The following is a 25,542-nucleotide window of genomic DNA, read 5'->3' on the forward strand; positions in this document are numbered from 1 at the left end:
AAGGAAATTACTGCACTTTATATAAAAAAAAGCAGCTTCCTTTCATGAGTTTCTATCTTCAAACACATAATTTCACAAGAATCAGTGATGCAGGACATGAAAATTGTGCTGTGCTTTAGCACCTACAGGTGGGCAGCGGTGAAACGAATGAGGACTGATCTCATGAGGCGGGAGGGCTGGGGCTGTCTTATTCCTGCTACAGACGGGAGGGCCCATATCTGTGAGGGTGAGGGAGGACTAAGGATGAGAAACCAACATTTTCTAACCCATTTCTATTTTTCAGAGTCTCAGACAAAACAGTGTGATTGTATCAACAAAAACAAGAACATCTGCACCCTTCTAAAAGCATGCTACAATTATACTACTACTACACACGGCACTCTGTCACTGACCTAAAGGCTGATGACATCCAAGAAATTTGCAGGGATCTTATTCTGTGCTCATCCATTTTTGGCTTTGGAACCTCAGGCAATTTGCCTCCTCTCCCTAAGTGTCATTTTCCTCATCCTTCAAATGGGAGTGTAACAGTCATTCATTTGCTCAGTGTCTATTCGACAACAGGAGATGGCTTATGAAAACAAACAAACAAAAAAGCAAAACAGCAATTCTGATCTGTGCTGTCTTCCTCCTCCTCCCTGAACATGAACTAACTGTGTAAAATGGCATCTTTCACTAAATCCCGAACCTAAGGAGCAGTTCTGATAAGGAAGTCACAGGACTGCCATGTAACCGAGAAATGACCTGGTGAAAAAGAATGAGTTGCCAGCAAATCCTCAAAACCCATAAGGGTGCAAACCCTGGGAGCTACAGGCATGGGTGGGAGTTCCTTAGTTCCCCACTTCACAAAGCCGAGAACTTTGCAGGGTCCTTGAAAGACACAGATAGCCCAGTACAACCACACCATGTTTTGGAGTACACCGGGGCCACGTCGCTGCTGACCTGTACTTCTTTGTGTCCCAGAGCAAGAGCCCTGGGCGGGGGTGACTGTGTTTGAGGATAGACAAGAAATTCCTGTTCTGTCTCTTTTGCTCTCTCTCTTCCTGCAATAAAACAACTGGTAGGACTCTGGTGGGGAGCACTGCACCCACATTCTCTGGCAAACCACACACCAGGCAGCTCTAGCTGATCTGAGAGAGGACTCTTCAATGAACATATATACACCAAAGTCAGGCAGAAGTCTGCCTGTGACCTTGGGAATCCAAACCAGCTTGTCCTGTTAATCAGGATATTAGACATCTAAAGAAAGTGTGCACCAGATGAAGACGATGCCCAAGACAGTGTTGGTGGTTGTGTCCAGCAGTGTCTAAGGACAAGTCATGCTCTGGTAGATGGGAGCATTTTGATTGCTTTAAGAGTTTGCTACTGAAGGGCTAGGACATTTCATTGGGCCTTGAAATTCCAGACCTCTTTACCCACAAAGGCAGACAAGGTAGGTGAGCCAGCTCAGCCTTTATTCTAACTTCCTAACCAAAAGGCTATGAGGTTGAAAATATATTTCTCAGACTCTCCTGCAGCAAGGGTTCCAGGTGTGACTTTAAAAACGCCCATCAGAGTTTCAGATTTGCAAATATTAACTACTATGTATAAAAATAGCTTAAAAACTAAATTTCTTCTGTATAGCACAGGGAACTATATTTAATATCTTGTAATAACCTTTAATGAAAAAGAATATGAAAAGGATTTCATACAAATATACGTGTATATGAATGATTGGAACATTGTGCTGTACATCAGAAATTGACACATTGTAACTTACTATACTTCAATTAATATATATATATATATATATATATATATATAATGCCCATCAGCAGCATCTGAGTGTCACTGAAAGCAGAAACCCAGATGAATGGAGGCAGAGGTGGTTGGAGGAGCTACATTATTTTGCTGGGGTGGACGCAGCCGGCATGGCAGAGATCTAGAAGGAATGCTCACAACAGCCACTCACTGATCTGCAAGCAAGTTAGGGTAACAGCTTCCTGAAATCCTCCCCACCCCACCTGATGAGCCAGGTGTCTGATGTTTCCCTGGAAATCATAGCCCCAGCCTGGAACTCAGGTAAAAATTAAAAACTGTAGTCAGGCAGTGAAGAGACTGGCAGGATGCTTTGGACAGAAGTAGGTCAGAAACAACAAGGAATGGGGAGGGGAGAGAATGTGTGCTGATGACCCTGACTTCAGGGGTTGGTTGTCGATGCTGAGGAATCTGAGTCAGTATGAGTAGATGGATTGGTGTGGACTAAAAGTGTGGCCATTGATCAGATAAGTGTGTGATTTGGCCTATATTTATTAGAAGAAGTTTTTTTTTTTTTTTTTCCTTCAACATTGATCATTTCTAGGGAGCAGAAAAATACTCTGCCACATAAAGTCTAAGTGTGAAAGAGATGCTACGGGATGATGGTGGTATGAAAAATTTCAGTTCTGCAGTTCCAAGGTTTCCTTAATGAGGTGCACAGCAGTAGGTACTTAAAATAAAGACATCATCATATGTACATATCCTTAAAGATACACATATGGTGCTATAAGTGGGCCTGAAATGTGTTCTGCATTTTAAAATCCGATGAAATATAATCAGTAGCTCAATATGCTTGTCGGCTCTATAAACATGATGTAGCTAATGATCACAGAAAGCAAGATCAGCTAGGAAATTTGAGACTTGTCTTTTCCAGTGTTAAAATTAATTTTTTTTGCTTTACTTAGAAAGCATTTTTTAAATTAGGGCTGTCAGCATCCATTGGTATACAGGGTTCAGTAGATGGGTTCAGATGTTCTAGACAGTGAATCAGAGTAGACTGAGGTTTAGACAGTAGTTAAATGTCTCTCCCGTGTGATCTGCACCCACATATTGATATACTGAAAATCCTTAAAAGTGAGAACTTCATTAAAGCAAAGAAAAGAGACAAAAAAAAAAAACAGCCACAGACTTGTGGAAGTTTTGTAACATGTAAAAATGACAAAGGGCTATTCATGAGCATATTTTTAAAAACCCCTACACTTTAATAAGAAAAACAACAAACTGACAACAGGTTGCACACTGCTCCCTGTAGGAGAAGCCATGCAGATGGACTTTTATGTGAATGGGGATGGAGCTGTAGAATTAGTCTTGCAAGTAACTCAGTTAAAAACAAATGCAAATGCAAATGGGATACACTTCTAGAATATCTGAGTAAAAATCTTGGAAAACTTACTCCTCTGTGAAGCAATGACAATGGCAAAATTTGTCAAAATTAACCTCTGCAGAATTCTGGAACTTAAACAAAGGCTTCCTGCAATCCTGGGAGTGTTTATTTGAGGAAAAAAACAGCTAAATCTCCATAAAGATAGTGAGTTTTGTGGCATTGTAACTTGATCTACTCCCATCCCCGTATCCTCACCTAAATGGTGGCCTTTAAAAGCAACAGTCTCACAATCAAGGTAGGGGCAGAAGTGATTTGAAGTCACCCAAAAAACCCATCCCCAGAGAGGTGTCACTATTTGACCTATCTCAAACTCATGCTGTGCAAACAGCCTATCCCCAGAGTGTTTGTGGAAAACAATCAGCAGTGAGTATTTAACATTACAACTGCCTGAGGCAGTGGTACCAGTAGAGGCTAACTAGATCTTGACTAGGAAACTTATAAGGCAAAATTGAGTAATAAGACGTTCTGGGGGTGGAGGTAGGGTTAAAAAGCTCCAAAAAATTCTGAGAACTGTAGAAGGCCGTACACATGTGTGGCACATGGCAAGGAAAGTTCTGAGAAAATCTTGAGCCTTCAACTCTGGCTGAACTTGAAGTTCTGCATAAGCAAGAACTAAAGGCTACAGAAGAGCTACAGACTGCCTGCTGGTGCTGAGGGCATCCCTCAACACGCAGACACACAGCCACCTGGCAACAGCTCAAACGATTGGCTCTAGGCATTGAAAGAAATCACTGTCCAATCATTATTACAGTGATGACAGCTAGGCTTTCTGCACACATACTGATCTCATGGCCATGCATGATAAAGAATACAGACTTTACAGAATTTGCTCAGGAAAGTAACTAAATAAATAGCTGCAGCAGTAATGACAATGGAAGCAATGATAAACCCTGGAGATGAGGAAAATCTGGCTTTCAGATCCACCACATTGTAATATTTTAAATGTCCAGTTTTCAACAGAAAATTACAAGATATACAAAAGAAACAGAAAAGTTTGGCCATAACACAGGGGAAAAAGTAGTCAATAGAAACTCCCTGAGGAAGCCCAGACACTGGACTTACTTGACAAAGACATAAATAAGCAATTACACATATGTTCAAAGAGCTAACAGAAACCATGTCTAAAGAATTAAAGTATGTGAACATCTCATTGTACAGAGAATATCAGTAGATAAAATTTACATTAAAAACCAACTAGAAATTCTAGAGATACAAATATAATGACTAAAATGAAAAATTCAATAAGAGGTTTCTCTGTAGATATGAACTTGTTGAAGAAAAAGTCAGTTAACTTAAAACAATTGAGATTATCCAGTCTGTGGAACAGAAAGAAAAAGGAATGAAAAAAAATGAACACCATGTCAGAAGTAGGTGGGACACCATCAACAATACCAATACACACATAATGGGAGTGCCAGAAGGAAGGAGAGAAAAAAAGGGGAAGCAAGAATATATAAAGAAATAATGGCTGAAAAACTTCCCAAATTTGATGAAAATATTAATTTGTACATCCCAGCAGCTCAACAAACTCCACGTGGTATAAACATAGAGACATCTAAACACAGGCACATCAGAAACAGTGTGTCAAAGACAAGAACAAAGAACTCTGAGAGCATAAAGAGAAAAGTGGCTCAACATATACAAAGGCTCCTCAGTAAGACAGTTGATTTCTCATCAAAAACCACGGAGAACAGAAGGCAGTGGGATGGTATCGTCAAAGTGATAAAAGGAAAAGACTGTCTACCAAGTATTTTATAGCCAGCAAAATGATTCTTCAAAAAAAATTAAAGGAGAAATTAAGACACTCCTATGAAAACAAAATCTGAAAGAATCCATTGCTAGCAGGCCTGCCTTACAAGAAATTCTAAGGATAGTCCAGCAGGTGTAAATGAAAGGACACTCACCTGAAAAATAAAGAGCACTAGTAGAGGTAACTACATGAGTAAAACAATAAAACAGTATAAATAGAGTATACATGTAAGTGTTTTCTTCTATTTCATGTAAAAGACAACTGCATAAAACAATACTTATGAAACTGTGTAGATGGGCTTATAAATGCATAAAGATGTAATTTGTATGACAGTGACAGCATGAGGAGGGGGAGGGAAAAGATTGACACCAAAGCAAAGTTTTTGTGTACTATTGAAATTAAGTTGGCATTCATGTGAACTAGATTGTTTTAAAACAAGATGTTAATTATAATCTCCAGGGCAATGGAGAAGGAGAAGAAGAAAAAGATAAAATAAACAACAAATTAAAATAGTACACTTGAAAATGCCTACTTTGTACAAAAAAGGGTAGTAATAAAGGAATGGGAAAAAAAAGACATATAGAAAGCAGATAGCAGCTGTAACTTCAACCTGATAAGAAATTACATTAATGTAAATGAATTAAACATTCTAATCAAAATACAAAAGGCAGAAATAAATGGAATAGAGAATAGATGAACAACAGAGAATAATCAACAAAAAGAAAAGTTGGTTCTTTGTAAAGATCAACAAAATTGAAAAATTTTTAGCTAGTACTGAAGAAAAAATGAGAGAAGATTCAAATTACTAAAATCAGAAATGAAAGGAAGGATGTCACTACTGCCCTTACAAAAATAACAAGGAATAAAAGGGAATACCATGAATAATTATATAGCCAATAAATGAGATAATCTAGATGAAATGGATACATTTCTAGAAGGACATAAATGCCTGAAGCTAATTCAATGATAAATAGAAAACTCAAATAGTCCTACAATAAGTAGTGGCTGAAATAGTAATCCAAAACATTCCCATAAGGAAATGCTAGGCCTGTATGGCTTTGCTGGTGAATTCCATCAACTACTTAAAGAAACAAAAACAAAAACAAAAACAAACAAACAAAAAAGCTTCACAAACTCGTCTAAAAATAAAGAGGTGGGCACACTTCCCAATTCATTCAATGAGACTAGTATTACATTGATATCAAAACCAGACAAAGGCATCACAAGAAAACTAAAGCCTGTCTCTTATGAATATAAATGCAAAAATCCTCAACAGAATACAAGCAAATCCAATCCAGTAACATATAAAACAGACCAAAATTAAGTTGGATGTATCCAGGTATGCAAAGGCAGCTCAACATACAAAAGTCAATTCATGTAATATGCCATATTAATAGAATAATGGATAAAAACTAGGAATAGAAGAGAACTTCCTCAACTTGACAGAGAACATCTGTGAAAAACCTGGAGCAAAGATCATACTTAATGGTGAAAGACTGAATTATTTCCTCCCAAAATCAACATTGTACTAGAGGTTCTAGTCAAAGCAACCAGACAAAGAAAATAAAGCCTCTAGGTTAGAAAGAAAGAAATAAAACTATTTCAATTCCAAATGACATGATATTGTATATTGAAATCACAAGGAATCCACCAAAAAACAAAAAAAAAAGAGAGAAAAAATTTTAAAAAACCTATTAGAATTAATAACCCAGTCCGACCAAAATTGTAAGACACAAATCAATATACAAAAAAGTAATTATATTTCTATACAAAGCACTGAATAATCTAAAAATAAAATGAAGGAAACATTTTCATTTACAATAGCATCAAAAAGAATAAAATACTTAGGAATATTAAGAAAACTGTGTGGAATATTGAGAAAAATGTCTGAAACTTGTATATTGAAAACTAAAATACTATGGATAGAAGTTAAAGATGACCTAAAATAAATGGAAAGCTCTTCTGTGTTCATGGATCAGAAACCTTATTATTGTTAGGATGGCAGTCGTCCACAAAATGACCTATAGATTCAATACAACTCTGGCTTTTTGGCAGAAATGAACAAGCTGATCCTAAAACTAATATGGAAATGCAAGATACCCAGAATAGTCAAAACAATCTTGAAAAAGAACAAAGTTTTCAAGTTTCCAGATTCAAAACTCACTAACAAAACTATAATCCATACAGTGTGGTACTGGCATAAAGGACAGACAAATAGATTGAGAGAAAAGAACTGAGAGTCCATAAACAAACTCTTACATGTAGCCAGTGAATTTTTGACAAATGTGCCAAGACAATCCAATGGGGAAAAAACAATCTTTAAAAAATGATGCTGGGACACCTGAACATACACCTGGAAAGAAAGAAAACTGACCTTTTATCTTAACACCATTTATGGAAATTAACTCAAAATAAATCACAGACCTGAAACTATAAAACTTTTAGAAAGTGAACAATGAGAAAATCTTCAGGACTTTGGATTACAAGTACTTCTAAGATATGACAACAAAAGTACTAACAACAAAAGAAAAAAAGTCAAGTAAACTGGACTTCAGTAAAATTAAAAACTTCTGTGCTTCAAAGGACTTCATCAAGAAAGTAAGAAGACAATCCACAGAATGGGTGAAAATATTTCCAATATTTTCCCTGATATGGGACTTTTATCCAGAATAGACAAAGAATACTTAAAATGTGACAATACAAAGACAAATAAAATTAAAATGGGCAAAGAATTTGAATAGATGTTTCTCCAAAGAAGACATACAAATGGGAAATAAGCACATAAAAAGATGTTCAACATCAGTAGGCATTAGGGAAACAGAAATCAAAAGCACAATGACATGCCACTTCATACCAACTAGGATGACAAATATATATGATATATGATATATAAATATGTATCTATAAACCTGGTAATAAAAAGTGTTGATGAGGATGTAGAGAAACTGGACTCCTCATACATTACTACTGGAAATATAAAATGGTGCAGTCACTTTAAAAACTACTTTAGCAATTCCTCAAAATGTTAAAAGTAGAATACAACCCAGCAATTCCATTTTTTGATATATCCTCAAGAGAACTGAAAATATGTGTTCACACAAAAACTTGTCCATGAGCATTTACAGCAGAATTATTCATCATCAACTGATGGATGGATAAGCAATATGGTGTATTTATAACAATGACATATTATTTGAACACAAAAAGGAATGGGGTACTGATATACACTACACCATGGATGAGACTTGACAACGTCACACTAAATGAGAGATGACAATCACAACAGGCAGCATACTGTATGGTTCTACTTATATGAAATGCTCACAACAGGCAAATCCGTAGAGGCAGAAAGTAGAGCGGCGGCTGCTGGGGGCTAAGGGAAAGGAAGGTAAGGGAGTGACTTACTAAAGGGTACTGGTTCCTTTTGGGGATGATGGCTACACAACCCTGAAATGTACTTAAAACCTTAATGCACAATTTCAAAGGCTGCATTTTATAGTATGTGAATTATATCTCCATAAAGCTGTTATTCTTGAAGCTGAGCCCACCTATGGAGCACCTGGCACAGCACTGACTGCGGCATCCAGAGGGGGAGTGACCCACCCACCCACCTTGAAGGAGAGCAGCAACTGACCCAGTGTTGGAGGGGCGCAATCTTCTTGCCGACAGACACTGTGAGCAGCACAGATGACGGGGCCAACAGGCGGCCTCTGGAAACAGCAAACTGAGTTCATAAAACAGGGCAAAGACACAAAGACCTCTCAATAAAACCATTAAGAGTGCACAGTCTCTAGGAGAACACATCTTTGTTTTTTAAATCTTTTTTAATCTGTTTTATTTTCTATTACCTTTTTAATCTTTACTTTTTAAACAGTTCTATATGTTTACAGTCCTCATTTCATTTTTAATTCTCTTGGTTTTGATCTGTTATTGATTATTCACAGGTTTCAAATATTGTGTTTTGATTTTTTCCTTCTTTTTATTAAGGTTTTTAAAAGACATATATTATTGATTATACACTGTTTTCAAATCTTCTTTTCCTCCATTCTTTTAAAATTCTCTCTCTCTTTTTTTTAAGTTTTATTCCAGCATAGGCTTTAGATAGATAAATAAATAAACTCCTTTTAGGACCACAATAGATAACTGATACACCTTAAGCCACAGTGCCAGAGAGATATGAGCAATATGAAGAAGCAGAGGAACTACTCCCAATTAAAAGAGCAAGAGAAATACCCTGAAAGAACAATCAATGAAATAGACATTGATGGACTACTAGATCAAGATTTCAAAAAAGAATTATTGAAGGAACTAAAAGAGATAGTGTTTAGAGATATAAAATATGTCAAAAACAAAATAGAAGCTATAAAGAAGAGCCAAGTAGAATTGATAAATTCATTGGCTGAAATGAGATCTGACCTAAAGGCTGTACAAAGCAGGCTAGATAATGCAGAGGAACGAATAAGTGACCAAGACAGGACAACAGAAACCACCCAATCAGAACAGCTGAGAGAAAAACAAATAAAAAACAATGAAAACAATATAAGGAACCTATGGGATAATATAAAGCATGCCAATCTATGCATAATAGGGGCTCAGAAGGGGAGGAAAGAACAAAGGGGATGGAAAAGGTATTTAAAGAAATCATGACTAAAAACTTCCCAAACCTAAAGAAGGAATCAGACACCCAAGTACAGGAGGCTCAGAGGTTCCCAAACAGGAAGGGCCCAAAACAGACCCACACCAAGACATATCATAATCAAGATGGCCAGACTGAAGGATAAAGAAATGATCCTAAAGGCAGCAAGAGAAAAACAAAGAGTGAGTTACAAGAGAACCCCTATAAGGCTCTCAGCTGATTTCTCTACAGAAACACTACAGGCCAGAAGGGAGTGGCAAGATATATTCAAAGTCCTGAATGAAATAAAGATGCACCCTAGGATAATTTCTCCAGCAAGGCTATCCTTTAGAATAGAAGGAGAGATAAAGAATTTCACAGAGAAGCAAAAACTAAAAGAGTTTAGCAACACTAAATCCATGCTAAAAGAAATATTGAAAGGTCTACTCTAAATAGAAAAGAAGCAGGATGCTACAGAAATGAGAAACTCATAACTGGAAAGGTGATAACTACCATGAACTACAAATAGAATAAACACAAAATTGTAAAAGAAGACATCTAAATCATTGAGTGGGAGAGGGAAGCAAGAAAACATAGGGTATTTTTTTCTTTCTTTTTTTTTTTTAATTTTTTGTTCTCGGTAGGATGGGTTTGAGACTACATTACTATGTTTAGTACACACAGTTACAGTAATTGGTTAACAGACTTACAAAAAAGTGTAACCACAAGCCAAAAACTTACAAGTGAGTCACAAAAACTAAATACAATCCAAGATAATACAAAGGAAAATTATCATACCACAAAAGGAAGAAGAAAGGAACAAAGAGGAAATACCAAATCAACTGCAAAAATAAGTTCAAAATAGCAATAAACATTCCTCTATCATTAATTACTGTAAATGTTAATGGACTAAATGCTCCAGTCAAAAGACAGAGTGGCAGACTGGATAATAAAGCAAGAACCTTCAATACGCTGCATACAAGAGACCCCCTTTAGGGAGAAGGACACACATAGATTGAGAGTGAATGGATGGAAAAGGATATTCCATGCAAATGGAAATGCCAAAAAAGCAGGTGTAGCAGTCCTTATTTCAGACAAAATAGACTTTAAAACAAGGACCATAAAGAAAGATAAATAAGGACATTTTATAATGATTAAAGGAGTAATACAAGATGAGGATATTATAATCATTAATATATATACCCCTAACATAGGAACACCTAAGTACATAAAACAACTACTAACACAGATAAAGGAGGAAATTGATGGGAATACAATCATTGTTGGAAATTTTAACACCGCATTAACATCACTAGACAGATCTTCTTCCACACAGAAAATAAATAAGGCAACAAGAAATTAAATGATACAATAGAAAAATTAGATTTAGTGGATATTTTCAGAGCATTACAACCCCCCAAAATAGGATATACATTCTTTCCAAGTGCACATGGAATACTTTCTAGGATTGATCATGTACTTGGTCACAAAAGAAGCCTCAACAATTTAAGAAGATAGAAATTGTCTTAAGCATCTTTACTGACCACAATGCCATGAAACTAGAAATCAATTACAGAGAAATAAAGGAGAAAAAAAGGAAAGCATAGAGATTAAACAACACTCTATTAAAAAGCAATGGGTCAATGATGAAATCAAGGTTGAAATTAAAGAATACCTTGAGACAAATGAAAATGAAAACAAGACCACACAAAAATTATGGGACACAGCAAAAGCAGTGCTATGAGTGAAGTTTAGGGCGATACAGGCCTTCCTCAAAAAAGAAGAACAATCTCAAATAAACAATCTAACCCACCAGCTAAAAGAACTAGAAAAAGTAGAGCAAAAACACGCAAAAGTCAGCAGAAGGAAGGAAATAATAAAGATCAGGGAGGAAATAAATAAAATAGAGATTAAAAAAACAAAAGAAAAAAACCAATCAAACCAAAATCTGCTTTTTTGAAAGAGTAAATAAAATCGACAGACCTTTGGCCAAACTCACAGAGGAGAAAAAAGAGAGAGCACAAATACACAAAATTAGAAAGGAAAATGGAGAAATTACAACAAATAACATAGAAATACAGAATATCATACAAGAATATCATGAAAAACTATGTGGTACCAAAATGGGTAACCTAGAGGAGATGGACAAGTTTCTGGAAACATACAGTCCACCAAGACTGAATCAAGAAGTAACTGCCCACTTGAACAAACCAATCACTAGAAATGAAATCGAATTAACAATAAAAAAACCTCCCTACAAATAAAAGTCCAGGGCTGGACAGCTTCACCGGGGAATTCTACCACACATACAAAGAAGAACTCATATCAGTCCTTCTCAAACTCTTCCAGAAGATTGAAAACGAAGAAATATTCCCAAAGTCATTCTATGAAGGCGCCATCACCCTGATAAAAAAAACCAGGCAAAGGCACCACCAAAAAAGAGAATTACAGACCAATATCACTGATGAACACAAAGGCAAAAAGTCCTTACCAAAATACTAGCAAATAGAATCCAACAGCACATAAAAAAATTATGCATCATGCTCAAGTGGGGTTCATCTCAGGGACAAAAGGGTGGTTCAACATATGCAAATCAATGTAATACATTACATCAACAAGATAAAGGACAAAAATCACATGATCATCTCAATAGATGTAGAAAAGCTTTTGATAAAATTCAACACCCATTTATGATACAAACTCTCACCAAAGTGGGTATAGAGGGAACATATCTCAACATAATAAAAACTATATATGAGAAACCTACAGCCAGCATAGTACTTAATGGTGAAAAACACAAAAGCTTCTCACTAAAATCTGGGACAAGACAAAGTTGCCCACTATCACCACTCCTATTCAACATAGTCTTGGAAGTCCTGGCCACAGAAATCAGGCAAGTGAGAGAAGAAAAAGGGATCTAAATTGGAAAAGAAGAGGTAAAAGTGTCACTATATACAGATGACATGATACTATATATAGAAAACCCTAAAAGATCCACACAAAAACTACTAGAGCTCATCAAAGAATTTAGCAAGGTAGCAGGTTACAAGATTAACGTTTAAAAATCAGTTGCATTTCTTTACACTAACGATGAATCAACAGAAAAAGAAAGTAAAGAAACAATCCCCTTTAAAATAGCACCCAAAGTAATAAAATACCTAGGAATAAATCTAATCAAGGAGGTGAGAGAATTATACACAGAAAACTATAAACCATTGGTGAAGGAAATTAAAGAAGACTTTAAAAAATGGAAAGGTATCCCATGCTCTTGAATTGGAAGAATCAATATTGTTAAAATGGTCACACTGCCCAAGGCAATCTACAGATTGAATGCAATCCTTATCAAATTACCCAGGACATATTTCATAGAACTAGAACTAATCACAATAAAATTCATATGGAACCATAAAAGACATAGAATTGCCAGGGCATTACTGAAGAAAAAGAAAGAGGCTGGAGGAATAACTCTCCCAGACTTCAGACAATACTGTAGAGCTACAGTCATCAAGACAGCATGGTATTGATTAAAAAAAAAAAAAAGACATATAGACCAATGGAACAGAATACAGAGCCCAGAAATGAACCCACAAACTTTTGGTCAACTAATCTTTGACAAAGGAGGCAAGAATATACAATGGAATAAAGACAGTCTCTTCAGCAAGCTAAACATAAGACAAGATACAATAAACCTACTAGAAGAAAATACAGGCAAAATATCTGACATACATCTCAAAAATGTTCCCCTAGCAGTCTACCCAAGCAATAGAAATAAAAGCAAGAATAAACAAATGGGACCTAGTGAAACTTACAAGCTTCTGCACAGCAAAGGAAACCATAAGTAAAACAAAAAGTCAACCTACAGAATGGGAGAACATTTTTGCAAATGAAACCAACAAAAGCTTGATCTCCAGAATATATAAGCAGCTCATATGACTTAATAAGTAAAAAACAAACAACCCAATCCAAAAATGGGCAGAAGACCTAAACAAGCAATTCTCCAAGGAAGAAATACAAATGATAATAGACACATGAAAAAATGCTCAATATCACAAATTATCAGAGAAATACAAATCAAAACTACAATGAGTTATCACCTCACACCAGTCAGAATGGCCATCATTCAAAAGGCCACAAATGACAAATGCTGGAGAGGCTGTGGAGAAAAAGGAACCCTTCTACACTGCTGGTGGGAATGCAGTTTTGTGCAGCCACTGTGGAAAACAGTATGGAGATTCCTCAAAAGACTAGGAATAGATTTACCATATGACCCAGGAACCCTGCTCCTGGGCATATATCCTGAAGGACCCCTACTTCAGGAAGACACCTGCACCCCAATGTTCATAGCAGCACTATTTACAATAGCCAAGACATGGAAACAGCCTAAATGTCCATTAACAGATGATTGGCTAAAGATGATGTGGTATACTTATACAATGAAATACTATTCAACCATAAAAACTGATGACACAATGCCATTTGCAGCTAACATGGATGCTCCTGGAGAATGTCATTCTAAGTGAAGTTAAGCCAGAAAGAGAAAGAAAAATACCATATGAGATCACTCATATGCAGAATCTAAAAAAAAAAACAAAAAACAAAAAAACAGAAAAAAAGCCCATAAATACAAAACAGAAACAGACTCATAGACATAGAATAGTGGCTGCTAGGGGGACAGAGGGTGGGAAGGGACAGACTGGGGTTTCAAAATGTAGATAAATAGATAAACAAGATTGTACTGTGTAGCTCAGGGAAATATATATAGGATCTTGTGGTGGCTCACAGTGAAAGAGAATGTGAGAATGAATATATGTATTTTCATGTATAACTAAAAAATTGTGCTCTACACTGGAATTTGACACAACATTGTAAAATGACTATAACTCAATAAAAAAGTGTTTAAAAAATCAGTATTTAATGTAGTTGTTAGTTTCAGAGTGGAAAGTAAGGGGATGAAATTGAACAAAGCACTTCATGGGTAACATTTATGTTCTTTTACTTAAACTGGGAGATGGATCATTATTCTTTACAGCTTAAATACATTTCTACTCTTGGGAATCTACTCAGTATGGAATAAAATTAACTAAAAAGATTTAGGGGGTAGAACTCAGCAGTAGAGTGCACGCTTAACATGCACAAGGTACTGGGTTCAATCCCCAGTATTTCTATTAAAAAAAAAAAAGATTTAAAAAGTATTTAAAATGCATATATTTTAAATAATCAATATTATTTAAAAATTAAATAAACAGAGCCCAAATAGTTTTGAGCACAGAGAGATTATCCCCAAGACACACCCTACCTCTGCCCTCTACATTTTGTGTAAATTAATCTGTGTCAAAGAGTAGGACATTGGTGGTGTGACTGCCATTTCCTAAAATGAACTATAATGAGAACAACTACCATGCAAGAACCTTATAAAAATACTACCTTTTCACTTTGCCGCCGTATTTCTGAGGTGCCTTTTCCTAGTTGGAACAATATACAAAACAATGGAGAAGCCAAAGACAAATTTAGGCAAAAGACATCAACATTCAGCCTTTGGCCCCGAACTCTTTTTTTGGTGAAGAGAGGAGAGTACTTCAGAGACCATCTGCAGCTTTCTAGCTAAGAAGCCATGCTGGGCACACACCCTCAGAATCCTGTTAAACAGAACGGATAATTATGCCTATATATCAGAGTTACCATGTAAGCTTCTGCCTGCGGAGCCAGGCCGATAGGCTCAGGGCTAGAGAAATCTGGTCAGCAGCTCATTGCTGGAGCCCAGAAATGTGGATCCAGCCATCACAGCTGGACAGAGGCCAGATGAACAAGAGAAAATGCCTGGTTCGGTGTTGCACCCCTCTGGAGGTTGAGGCCACCAAAAGCAAAGGACTAATCACACAATTCAGAGCAGTGGTGGTGAAATTCAGGGTTCTGGCACCCACGTATTTCCCTTCAGAGAATGCAGCTGGTATTTTAATTTTGACATCAAGCACAAAATAATTCTTTATCACTTTTTTGCCTTCCTAACACTGTAAAGGCTGTTGGGTTTTTTTTTTAGTAAAACAATAAAATTTTGCTCATTTGAGTTTTTGCTCACATGCATTTCTCCATATATATTAAGAACTCATTTCTAAATGCAGAAAAGCACCAGTTTTACCAGTTTTGCCATTGAACCTGAAGAAATCAGGGCTGCTCTTGGCCCACATATGTAGGGCTGTGTGAAGCATTCCTCTGGGATCCAGAAGTACAAGGATAAGCCTCCCTTGAGACCTCCTTTCTTTTTCAAACAAAGTCTTGTCTTAAGACACTAGGGTGTTTCCTAAGGGTAATATTCCTGTCAGAGGCTGGACTGCATTATCTAAGAATTTTTTTTTCCATTTCACTTACTTATTATCCTCAGGACAAAAGGGATGTATCATCCAAAGCAGAAAGTGCTCTGCAATGAGTCTTCTTTTACTAAACCAGTTGGAGACCCTGAATATCATTTTTTTTTCTAGTCAACTTTTCAGCACGGTAACAAGGAATAAAGAGAAGTTACCTCCAGGTAGTTATTTTGATTAAGATATCCATACAGAAAGCAAGCCACCCCCACGACTGCTGCCAGGAGGAGCATCTGAGTGTAACAGTCCAGCCAAGCAAAGTAGATTCTGACCTTCTCTTTCCTGCAGAAAGACAAAAGGTAGTTTCAGAAGACACACATAATCACTCTGTAGCTTCATACTCATATTAATTTCTTTTTTATCTTTGATTTTTTGGGGGGGCATAATTAGGTTTATTTATTTGTTTTTTAAATGGAGGCATTGGGGATTGAACCCAGGACCTCACGCATGCTAGGCCTACACTCTACCACTGGGCTATACCCTCCCTCCATCATATTAATTTCTGATTCTCAATCAAGGGGGCTTTAAGTTTAAACCTCTGACTCAATTCACACTTAAAACATACGTGTTTTCATAGCAGACCCCAAAGTCTACCGTGAAATAAGAAGTATTTTATGTATCATCGAAGTACTGATCACTGGTTCACCTGCTGAAGCAAGATAAATGAGAACAGAGAAAAGGAGGGGACAAGGCCAACTCTGGAGCAGATGCAGGGGATCATCACCACTCACTGGAAAGCCTGGCACATTCAACAAATCCCCCTAAAGATCTTTCTTAACAAGTGTGACACAAGTGTACATCAACAACTGGCTCAGTCATCTGCTCCTGCCTTATCTCGGGAACTTCCCTGGAGCAAATGCATCGTAAACCACAGATAATAAGGAAATGGCTGATAATGATAACAACTGGGAGTGCAATGTCTCTCTGACAAAATACTTATAAAACTCATTGTGGGAATGGGAGAGGGCAGGAGGGATGTGACTGAGGAAGGTACTGCCTTGTATTCTTTGCATCTAGTACATCTGTTTTTCCTAGGTTTTAAAAACCCTTCAATGTTTCTCAGTTAATCTGGAGTAGGTGGAACAGGCCAGGGAGGCAAGATTAGAAGAAAGGAGGCAGGGCATGAAGCGGTGCCAGGCTGGTCCTGAAAGGGAGACAGACACAGACAGGCAGACACAGAGGGCTTAGGGACAAGGGGGAACAATGAGACGGCTGCTCAGGTGTGTCTTGTTGTTGCTGATACTTTCCTCAACTGGCGCACTGCTGACTCAGCAGTGTTAATTAAAACCTGTGGATTTCCTCAGCTCTGAGTTCTCTCTGAGGCTTCCGGCTCAGACTGGAGCTGGGCTCAGCTCTGTGGGCTTAGCCTATGGGGGACTCAGCTTTGAGAACAGCCTGGAGTCCTGGGAAACTTCACACAGGAATACCCTTGGGCTGGACCAGTGCTCACAGGGCAGCTGTGAGACCAGCTCCATCGTCAGAGACCTGGGCGTGGACCATTCCATAGGGAAAAGGGCTGAGCCTGATGCCAAATCAGATAGGGGGGACAAAGTGTGTTCATTCTCATGTGACTGGGCTTTGTGGCCTGGCTCATGGATGGCAGGCTCAGGATGGTGTCTGGCAGAGAAAACCCTGGCAATTGGTTTGAGATGTCTTGGACTCTTTCTTGTTAAGCTTTTTGTAATATATTCTTATCAACTATCTGTCCTGGAAATGCCACATTCAAAACTGAAAGAATGTTTGAAGTTGCCTACTCCAACTGCCCAATGGTAAACACACCCTGCTACAGTTAGGGAGCTGGTCAGGTAGCCTCTGTCTGGATATTTACAGTGATGGGGAGTTCATTACTTCTGAAGATTACTTGTTGGCAAGAAGGTGAGAAAGAATTTTTGAACCTTAACAGATGTCTGCCTCCTAGTCCTTGCTGAAAGGCTAGGAATAATGAGGATCCCTGCAAATGTAGTTTTGTCTGATTGTTACCTCTCTCTGTCAAAAACACCCCAATTCTTAACATCAATTTTTCAAAATTCAGCTTTGATTTCTTTTTATCAAAGTTATACCACACATTCATTAAAGTGTCAAACAGTTCTAGAACACTGATTGTAAAACAGAGCAGTCCCCAACAACTGCCCCATTTCCTGGCCAGAAGCAACCACGTTCAGCTCCTACTGCTGACTCTTGGAATAATTGCCCCCCTGTCTCTGACTAATATCCTTGTAGCACAGCCTACTGACTTTTTCAGCTTTATGTATTACCTATTTGACTTTCTATTTTGGAAAATGAGGATTAAGCTATCTTTCAAACCCCATCTCATCTACACAACCAAACCTTCATTCTTCCAACATTTTAACACAATTACATTATAATTTTGATCAGCTCAGTATCCTTGCTTTACATTATCCAGACTCTGTACAGACTGTTCACAGCTGTAGCAAGTTGTATGCTAGGCTTACTTTTTTCTTCCCTACTTTGTTTTTCCTGGAGTTAATACTTGTCTTGGTGGTTCATAGCTTAGTTTTCTGGGCACTTAACCATTCAACCCCAGACCTTCTCCTAATGAATAACTTTCTCACTACTTTCTAATACACTGATACAAATTTTATCTCCTTGAATAAATCTCTTCAGATCTCCTTCAACCTGGATTAACGGCATGCTAGTCTTGTCACAGAGCTCAAGGGGCCACCAGTGGGAAGCAACAAGGGAATACATGGACCAGGAGCAGGGAACAGATCAACGTATTTTCCTTAGTAAAACATACTTTAAATAGTGGGAAAACTGTTTTCTTTACAAACACAAACAGACACACAAAAGCCCATAAAGAATGATTAAAGAGCCATCAAACCCATGGCACTGCCATCAAATACTGTATAACATAAAACAAAAATAACAGAAGGAAAACATCATATAAATATGAATCTCAAGGGGGATGGGGTACACTCAGTGGCAGACTGTGTGCTCAGCATGCATGAGGTCCTGGATTCAATCTTTAGTACCTCCATTAGAAAAAAAAAATTTTTAAAAAAGAAAAAAGTATCAATTTTAAATATTTACATATGTACAAACGTCCTCTTTTAAAACTGTGTTCTAAGGATAACCCGGGTTAATGACAAAGCGCCTCTTCATGACTGTGATCTTGCTGATAAATGAGGGAGGAAATTAGAGTATGGCCACATGAAATAAAATCCCTTATGAAATAATGAACCTTGGTGACAATCATTACTGGCTACTGTCATCACAAAAAAGAGAGACAACTGGACATTATGTACCTTATGACAGGAGTACAAAACTCAACGTAATGAGTATTCTTGCACAAAGTTCAACCTAAATCATATCAAGCTTTTAGGGGAGGATCAAATCACTTAGCTAAAGCAAATACATAGGATGGAGAAACAAGTCTAACACCACAGGGGAGAATGAAATCAGCCAAACAGAAAATAGAGAAACCCCTCAGCAATTTCAAGGAAAACGAGAAACAAGAAAATTATAGATTAGAATCCACTTGAGAGATATGTTAGCTGCAATGTCTGAACCTAGTCTGGATCCTGATTTCAACCCCAAAACTACTTGAAAGTGTATTTTTGTGACAATCAGGGAATTATTTTGTAACCCTAAAAAAAAGGAATATTCCAATCGTATTTAAAAGAGATCTTGTCATTTCACTAATGAGTGGTTAAGCTATGTAGGATTGTCTTCAAAATGATCCCGTAGTGGTGGAGGGGAGGAGGCGGAGATAAAAGATGCAACAACAGTGACTCTGAAATTATAATTCTGGAGCTGGATGACCGATGCAGGCAGGCTGGCTGTGCTGTTCTCTCTACTTCTGTACATGTTTGAAACTTTCCATAAAATGTGAAACAAACAAAAAAACATCACAGTATTTTAAAGCTCTCACTTTGAAGGTTAAGAGGTTTGCCCAAGTAGGTGGGCACCTGCATGGGGCACTGAGATTAGAAAGAACAGGGACCTGGCTCCAGGCCTAACTGGGGCTACCCTGACCCTCCTCTTCTCATCCATCCACAGCCAGCCCATAACTGCATCCTGTCAGCTCCACTCCCCAAACGCATTCTCCCTGGCTCCCACCATCTCTCATCTGGCCCAGTCCAAGAGCCTCCTGCCTGGTATCCCTGCTTCCTGGGCCCCTGCATCCCATTCTCCACATTATCTTTGCAAAATGTGAGTGAGAGAAAATTACTTTAGTGCTTAAACTATCATGACTGCTTCTCACTGCACTTAGAGTCTACACTCCTTTCCGTGCTCCTGATGCCCTTCTAAACCTCGCATCTCATTATTCTCAGCAGCACTGGCTCCAGTATCTCCTCAAACCTGCCAAATGCATTTGTACCTCGGGGCCACTGGACAAGCTGCCTCTATCCCTGGGATGACTTTTCCCAGATCCTCAAAATCTGGCCTCCTTTTCACCATCCACATCTCAGCTCACATGTCACCTACTCAAAGATAGCTTTCTTGACTCACTTCCCCCCATGTCTCCCCATCTCAACACTGTGCTATTTCCTTCATTTCAATCAGATGTTTTGTTTCCTTATTTGCCCAGTTATGTTTGTTTGCTCAGTTGTTCTTCATCTCCCTCTCCCCAGCTGCCTTGCCAAACAGCATAATCTCCCGGGGAGCAGCCAACGTTGGTGCTCTGAGAAGACCCATGCTGAGCAAAATGTAACAGTCACGTGGTGTAGTGGGACGGTGTCAGACAGCAGATACAGCAAAGCAGTGAGAATTTCTCTCTTATTTTATAATTTAAGTGAAATCTAACATTTACTCCTGTTTAATGAAGAATTTGGTAGGTCTTTGGTCCCAGTTCCTGGAAGGCACCTCTAAAGCCTTGACATTTCCCAAGATAGTAGTGTCTTTGTTATTCATGGTGGACACCTTAGATGGCTTGTGCTCATGAGATGACTCAGGATGGGGACTGGCCAGCCAGAGACACCAACCATGTGATTAGAGGAGTAGGGCTATGAGCTGTGTGACAGGTGAGTGATCACCAGGAGAGGAATGGGCTCAAGGTTTAGGGCTAAGGAAAGGTTTGAGTTACAGTTAGGGTTTGGGTTAGCCATGTCAGTAGTGACTCAATCATGCCTTTGTAATAAAGCCTCCAGTAAAAACTTGGGGCAACAAAGCTTAGAGCTCCTGTGAGCTTCCTGGTTGGTAACATTCTTGGAGGACTGTCACACTCAGATGCCATGAGGGCAACCCTGAGCCCTTCCCACTGAAGTGCTCTCCACAGCAGCTCACCTGACGAGATCCAAGGGCTGCTTCTTGTCTATGCTTCGAGGAGGAGCCCATTCCCTGTACAGAAGGCCCTGTTCGCTGGGCAGCTGAGGTCCTCTGATGGAGCACTGAAGTTGCACTGGGAATCAGAAGCAGACAGGTGAGTGCCACAATCACCATGTGTTCCTATGTTCTGTTGATAAAATGTGGTGCTAACACTTTGCGGTCATTTGTAAAAAGGGGCCTTCACTTGCCAGAAGGGATGGAAGTACTATATAATTTTTCATAATTCTCACCCAGAGCTGATACTAACCCTTTGAGGGTCATTTGCAAACTTGGGTGGAAAGGAATGCTTGGATGTTACAGTCCTGGAACCACCGTGGGTACCTGGTGAGAGCCTTGCAGATGCTATGTCCTACAAGTGAGCCAGTCTTACACAGCAAAAACAAGGCCAGCCAAGTGCCCAAACTGCTGTAGTGGAGGGACACTTGATGGTCCAGCCCCCTCCTTGGACACCCAGAGGAACCTAGACTCTGGCTGGTTAGGGGCAGGGTCAATTCTAAAACCCAGGCTTTTTTGTCCCCACAATTCAGTGGTTATCCTGTGACAGCACATGGAATATAAACAACAGAGAAACTTGATGTGATGTTATAGATTTAGCTTACTCAAGAGACAAAGTTTAAATCCAGTCATTCTCCTTCCCACCTGACCTAATTTCCTTCCTCCTGTACTAGAAACAGATTATCACCCACCCAGCCTTAACATGGGTCCTGACTCCACTTACCTTCCTCCCAAACACCACATGAGATGATTCCTCAGCCTGGATGTGGGACCAGCAATTACAAGAGGCTTTAGTGGAAAAGGACTTGTGCGCAGATGCCAACTAAACACTGTAGAATCCTGGTGTCCCACATTAGTAATCATGACAGCTGTTTGCAAGTGTCCCCAAAGTTCATTTCAGACTCTGACTGCTAATTTTGCTTGGGCATAAATATAAAACATGTAGACTGCTGGGCTGGACTGCTATGCTGGGTCTCTGATCCAGGAAGCTCAGTGTTTGCTCCCTGCACCCAGCTCCCTGTTCTGTTCATGCATGTGTATCAAAGAGCTGTTTAGTGTCCATTTTAATACCTAAAACAGTGCATTTCAGTATTGTCTTCATCCACAAATATGTGTACCACACAGTAGTAATGATCAATCTCAGTCTTTGCTTTCTTTGGTCTTAGAGAGTCAGATAAATGGATAGCGAAGATAACAAAGTCATGGAGTGCTATAATATAGTATTTCCTTTATTTCAATGACAGGATTTATTTAAAGAGCTTAGATATAACATCCTTGCATTTATGGCATCATTAAGCGTCGGAAGCAGTCACATTTAAAAAACTTCATTTCATGAGAGATGTTATCAGTTAGAGAAGTGCTCCTGAATTTGAGGGGTTGCTGTCATCTCAGACGGAGTCCCTAAAAAATGTCAACACTCTGCAGTATTGACATCATGACAAGAACCCAGACAGATGAAATTTGGAAAGCCCTGTGGCTTTCTAGTGCACAGACAGAAAATGGTATTTCAGAGGGAAAAGCCTGAATTACAGAAAATGATAAATGAAATGGTCTAACATGTATTTCTCTTACAAAGAACTACTACTTCTTTGGTTGATAATAACATCTGTCAGTAATTATTAAAAGAGCTGACAGATGCATAGTACTTACTATTAGCCGGGGCTGTTCTAACATTGACACAGATTCATTAATCCCCATAGCAATTATATGAGTTGGGTAGTATTATTGTCCCCATTTTATTGATGAGGAACTTGATAAAAACAGAGGCTAAATGACTTTCACAAGGTTGACAGTGAGAAACCAACACAGGTGTTCCAGCCTGAGTCTATGCTCTTGGCCACTTCTTCTTTTTTTTTTTTTTTTGGTGGCAGGGAGATAATAAGGTAATTCTGGTAGGGGGTGGGGAGGTAATTAGGGTTATTGGTCTATTTTAGAGGAGGTGTTGGGGGCTGAACCCAGGACCTTGTGCGTGCTAAGCATGTGCTCCATCACTTGAGCTGTACCTTCCCCTCTCGAGTCTATGCTCTTAGCTGCTAATCCGCACTGCCCCACATGGTAACTCTGGGGGAACTACAGTTCATTCATTCACTTGTTAAACTCAGCCTTCCCGGTGCCTGGGATTCAGCAGTGAACAAGACAACATGGTTCCTGCCCTAAATGAGCTTGTCGCCTCCTGACATATTATCTTCATTTTACCCAGGAAGAAACAAAGTCAAGAAAATTAGCCCTTTCCTGTTAACACTGGAGGAGACATGAGGTGCTTTATTTCATCTTTGCCATTTGACTTACACCATAGGGAGGGAAAGCTGCCTTGCAGATCCCGGAGCTCACAAGCCTGTTAATCCTGAATTTTTTTGACACTGTCCCTTACTTGATACTTGATCTGAGAAAGGATGAAGTAAACCTAAAAAGATTCTAAAAGAGTGTGTGGTTTATACAGGGTAACTAAACAGCCAGTGTTTACTGTCCTAACAGGAATCTGTAGGCATATTTATTTTCTTTCTCTTTTTTCCTTTTATGGGCAGCTTTTAAAAAGCCAAACCAAACCAACCAAACCAAATCACTGATAATTCAACAGCAGGTTCTAAATCACACCCAAGACAGCAGCTAAACTCGGTTTAGACTTACAATGTGGCTTCTGGTGTCTGGATTGAAGAATGCATCTCTATCCTGAATATAAAAGTAATTCACGCAGCTCTTCTCAAACAGGGCAGTGAAAAATTGTTGCTCTAGCTTGATGATACCTTCATCCACTTGGAGGACTTTCATAAAACAGCTGAAATTATTGAAGGCTGAGGACCGGGTTTTCAGATCATTGGGACATCAGAGGAAATTTGATGTGCATTATCTCAGCGTATATACACAGCACCTCCCACAGGGTGTGTACTTTTACAAATACAAGCTTGTCATCCAAAACTTATATTGGGAGAATGAAAATACAAACTAGGAAACTATTTTCATATTTTTAGTACACAGATTTTTCTTACATTACTGGTAGTTAAAGCACGTGTGCAAACACACACACACATATGACACTGGTAAAAGTGAAGATATAATAAAAATAGATTTGCAAACCATCATACATTTTTGCCTTAAACATATTTCCTTTGTTGAAATTACTGAAAAGTTATTTAAAATCCTTACAGTTCATTCATAAAATTACCAATGTTTTAGATGAAGAAAAGCAAACTTGTTAATTTGTAGTTCAAATTAGTAACTAAAAATAAAAACACTAAAATATTCTTTGCAGTGGTATTATGATGACAATTTTTTAAATTTCTCAGACCTAGGACTATTTACATATCTGTTCAATATAGCGTTAAACAACCATTAAAAAGGATTTAGAAGAATTATATTTATTGATATGGAATATATAATAAAAGGAAAAAGCAAAAAAGTGAAGTAATAATTTTCATTTTTGGAAGGGAAAATATCTACATTTGAGCAAAAAAAATGTTTAGAAGGATTTTAAGATTCTTTACGGATAATTAAGGTATAGATTATTTTTAATTCCACTATTCTTACATTTTCAATTTTGGGGGGTAAATTTTTATAATAAAAAATCTTTAAAAAGTTCTTGCATAAATACTTTAATAGATATATTTATGACTACATTCTCTGGCTATTAAAAAAGATCTCCTAGCTTTGAACTTGAAACATACATTCCATAATGCAGATTCTGACTGACTCCCCTCCCAGCCCACAGTGAAGGTGTAGCTGCGGTGACGTGTTTCAAATGTCATTCCAGGTAACATGCAGGCTCCCAGCCAATGGCTGCAAAGGGACTGACACTCACTGATCTGGTTGCTTCCAGCTGCAGACCATCACAGATGAGGTTAGACTCATAAGCTCATGTTTTTCTCTGTCAAAAGAAATCAGAAAATGTTAGGCTTTTACTTTCAACAAGGGAACAAGAAGTTGTTTGATTTTGTTATGCAAAAAATAACAACAAACCAATTTGAACCTGATGAAAAGACATTTGCTCAAAACAGCACAGTAGCAATGAAGGTGCTCTGGCTGGCAGGGACTTGTTGGATTCCTGTGAGTGCTGGACTCCTCAAATGAATTCCCTTGGCACTCCAGAAGGCCTGTGGTTGTCCCCATGGGTATGTGGCCATTTGTGGTGCACAAAAGTCTCTGGCTTTGCCACAATTTCAAAGCCTTTTTTGGCTTATGAAAGGCTTTGCACTCAAATGGAGTTTTTTTGAGTCCCACTCACTGATGTCATTTACCAGAGTTATAGTCCAGATCTGACATTCTAGACTTTTAAAATCTTGCAGACATTCAAATGGTTCAGGTTTGGATGTGTATCCACCTCTGCAGGCCTGGGACAAATTCGATAAAACCACCCAGACAA

The 25,542-nt window shown here is 38.3% G+C and overlaps 1 pseudogene; it reads right to left on the minus strand.

Moving 5' to 3' along the window:
- Nucleotides 1–16,024: 16,024 nt before the first annotated feature.
- Nucleotides 16,025–25,442, minus strand: LOC116661540 (annotated as a pseudogene).
- Nucleotides 25,443–25,542: the final 100 nt, after the last annotated feature.

The sequence above is a fragment of the Camelus ferus genome, chromosome 35 (assembly GCF_009834535.1).
Source record: "Camelus ferus isolate YT-003-E chromosome 35, BCGSAC_Cfer_1.0, whole genome shotgun sequence".
In the NCBI taxonomy this organism is placed as follows: domain Eukaryota; kingdom Metazoa; phylum Chordata; class Mammalia; order Artiodactyla; family Camelidae; genus Camelus; species Camelus ferus.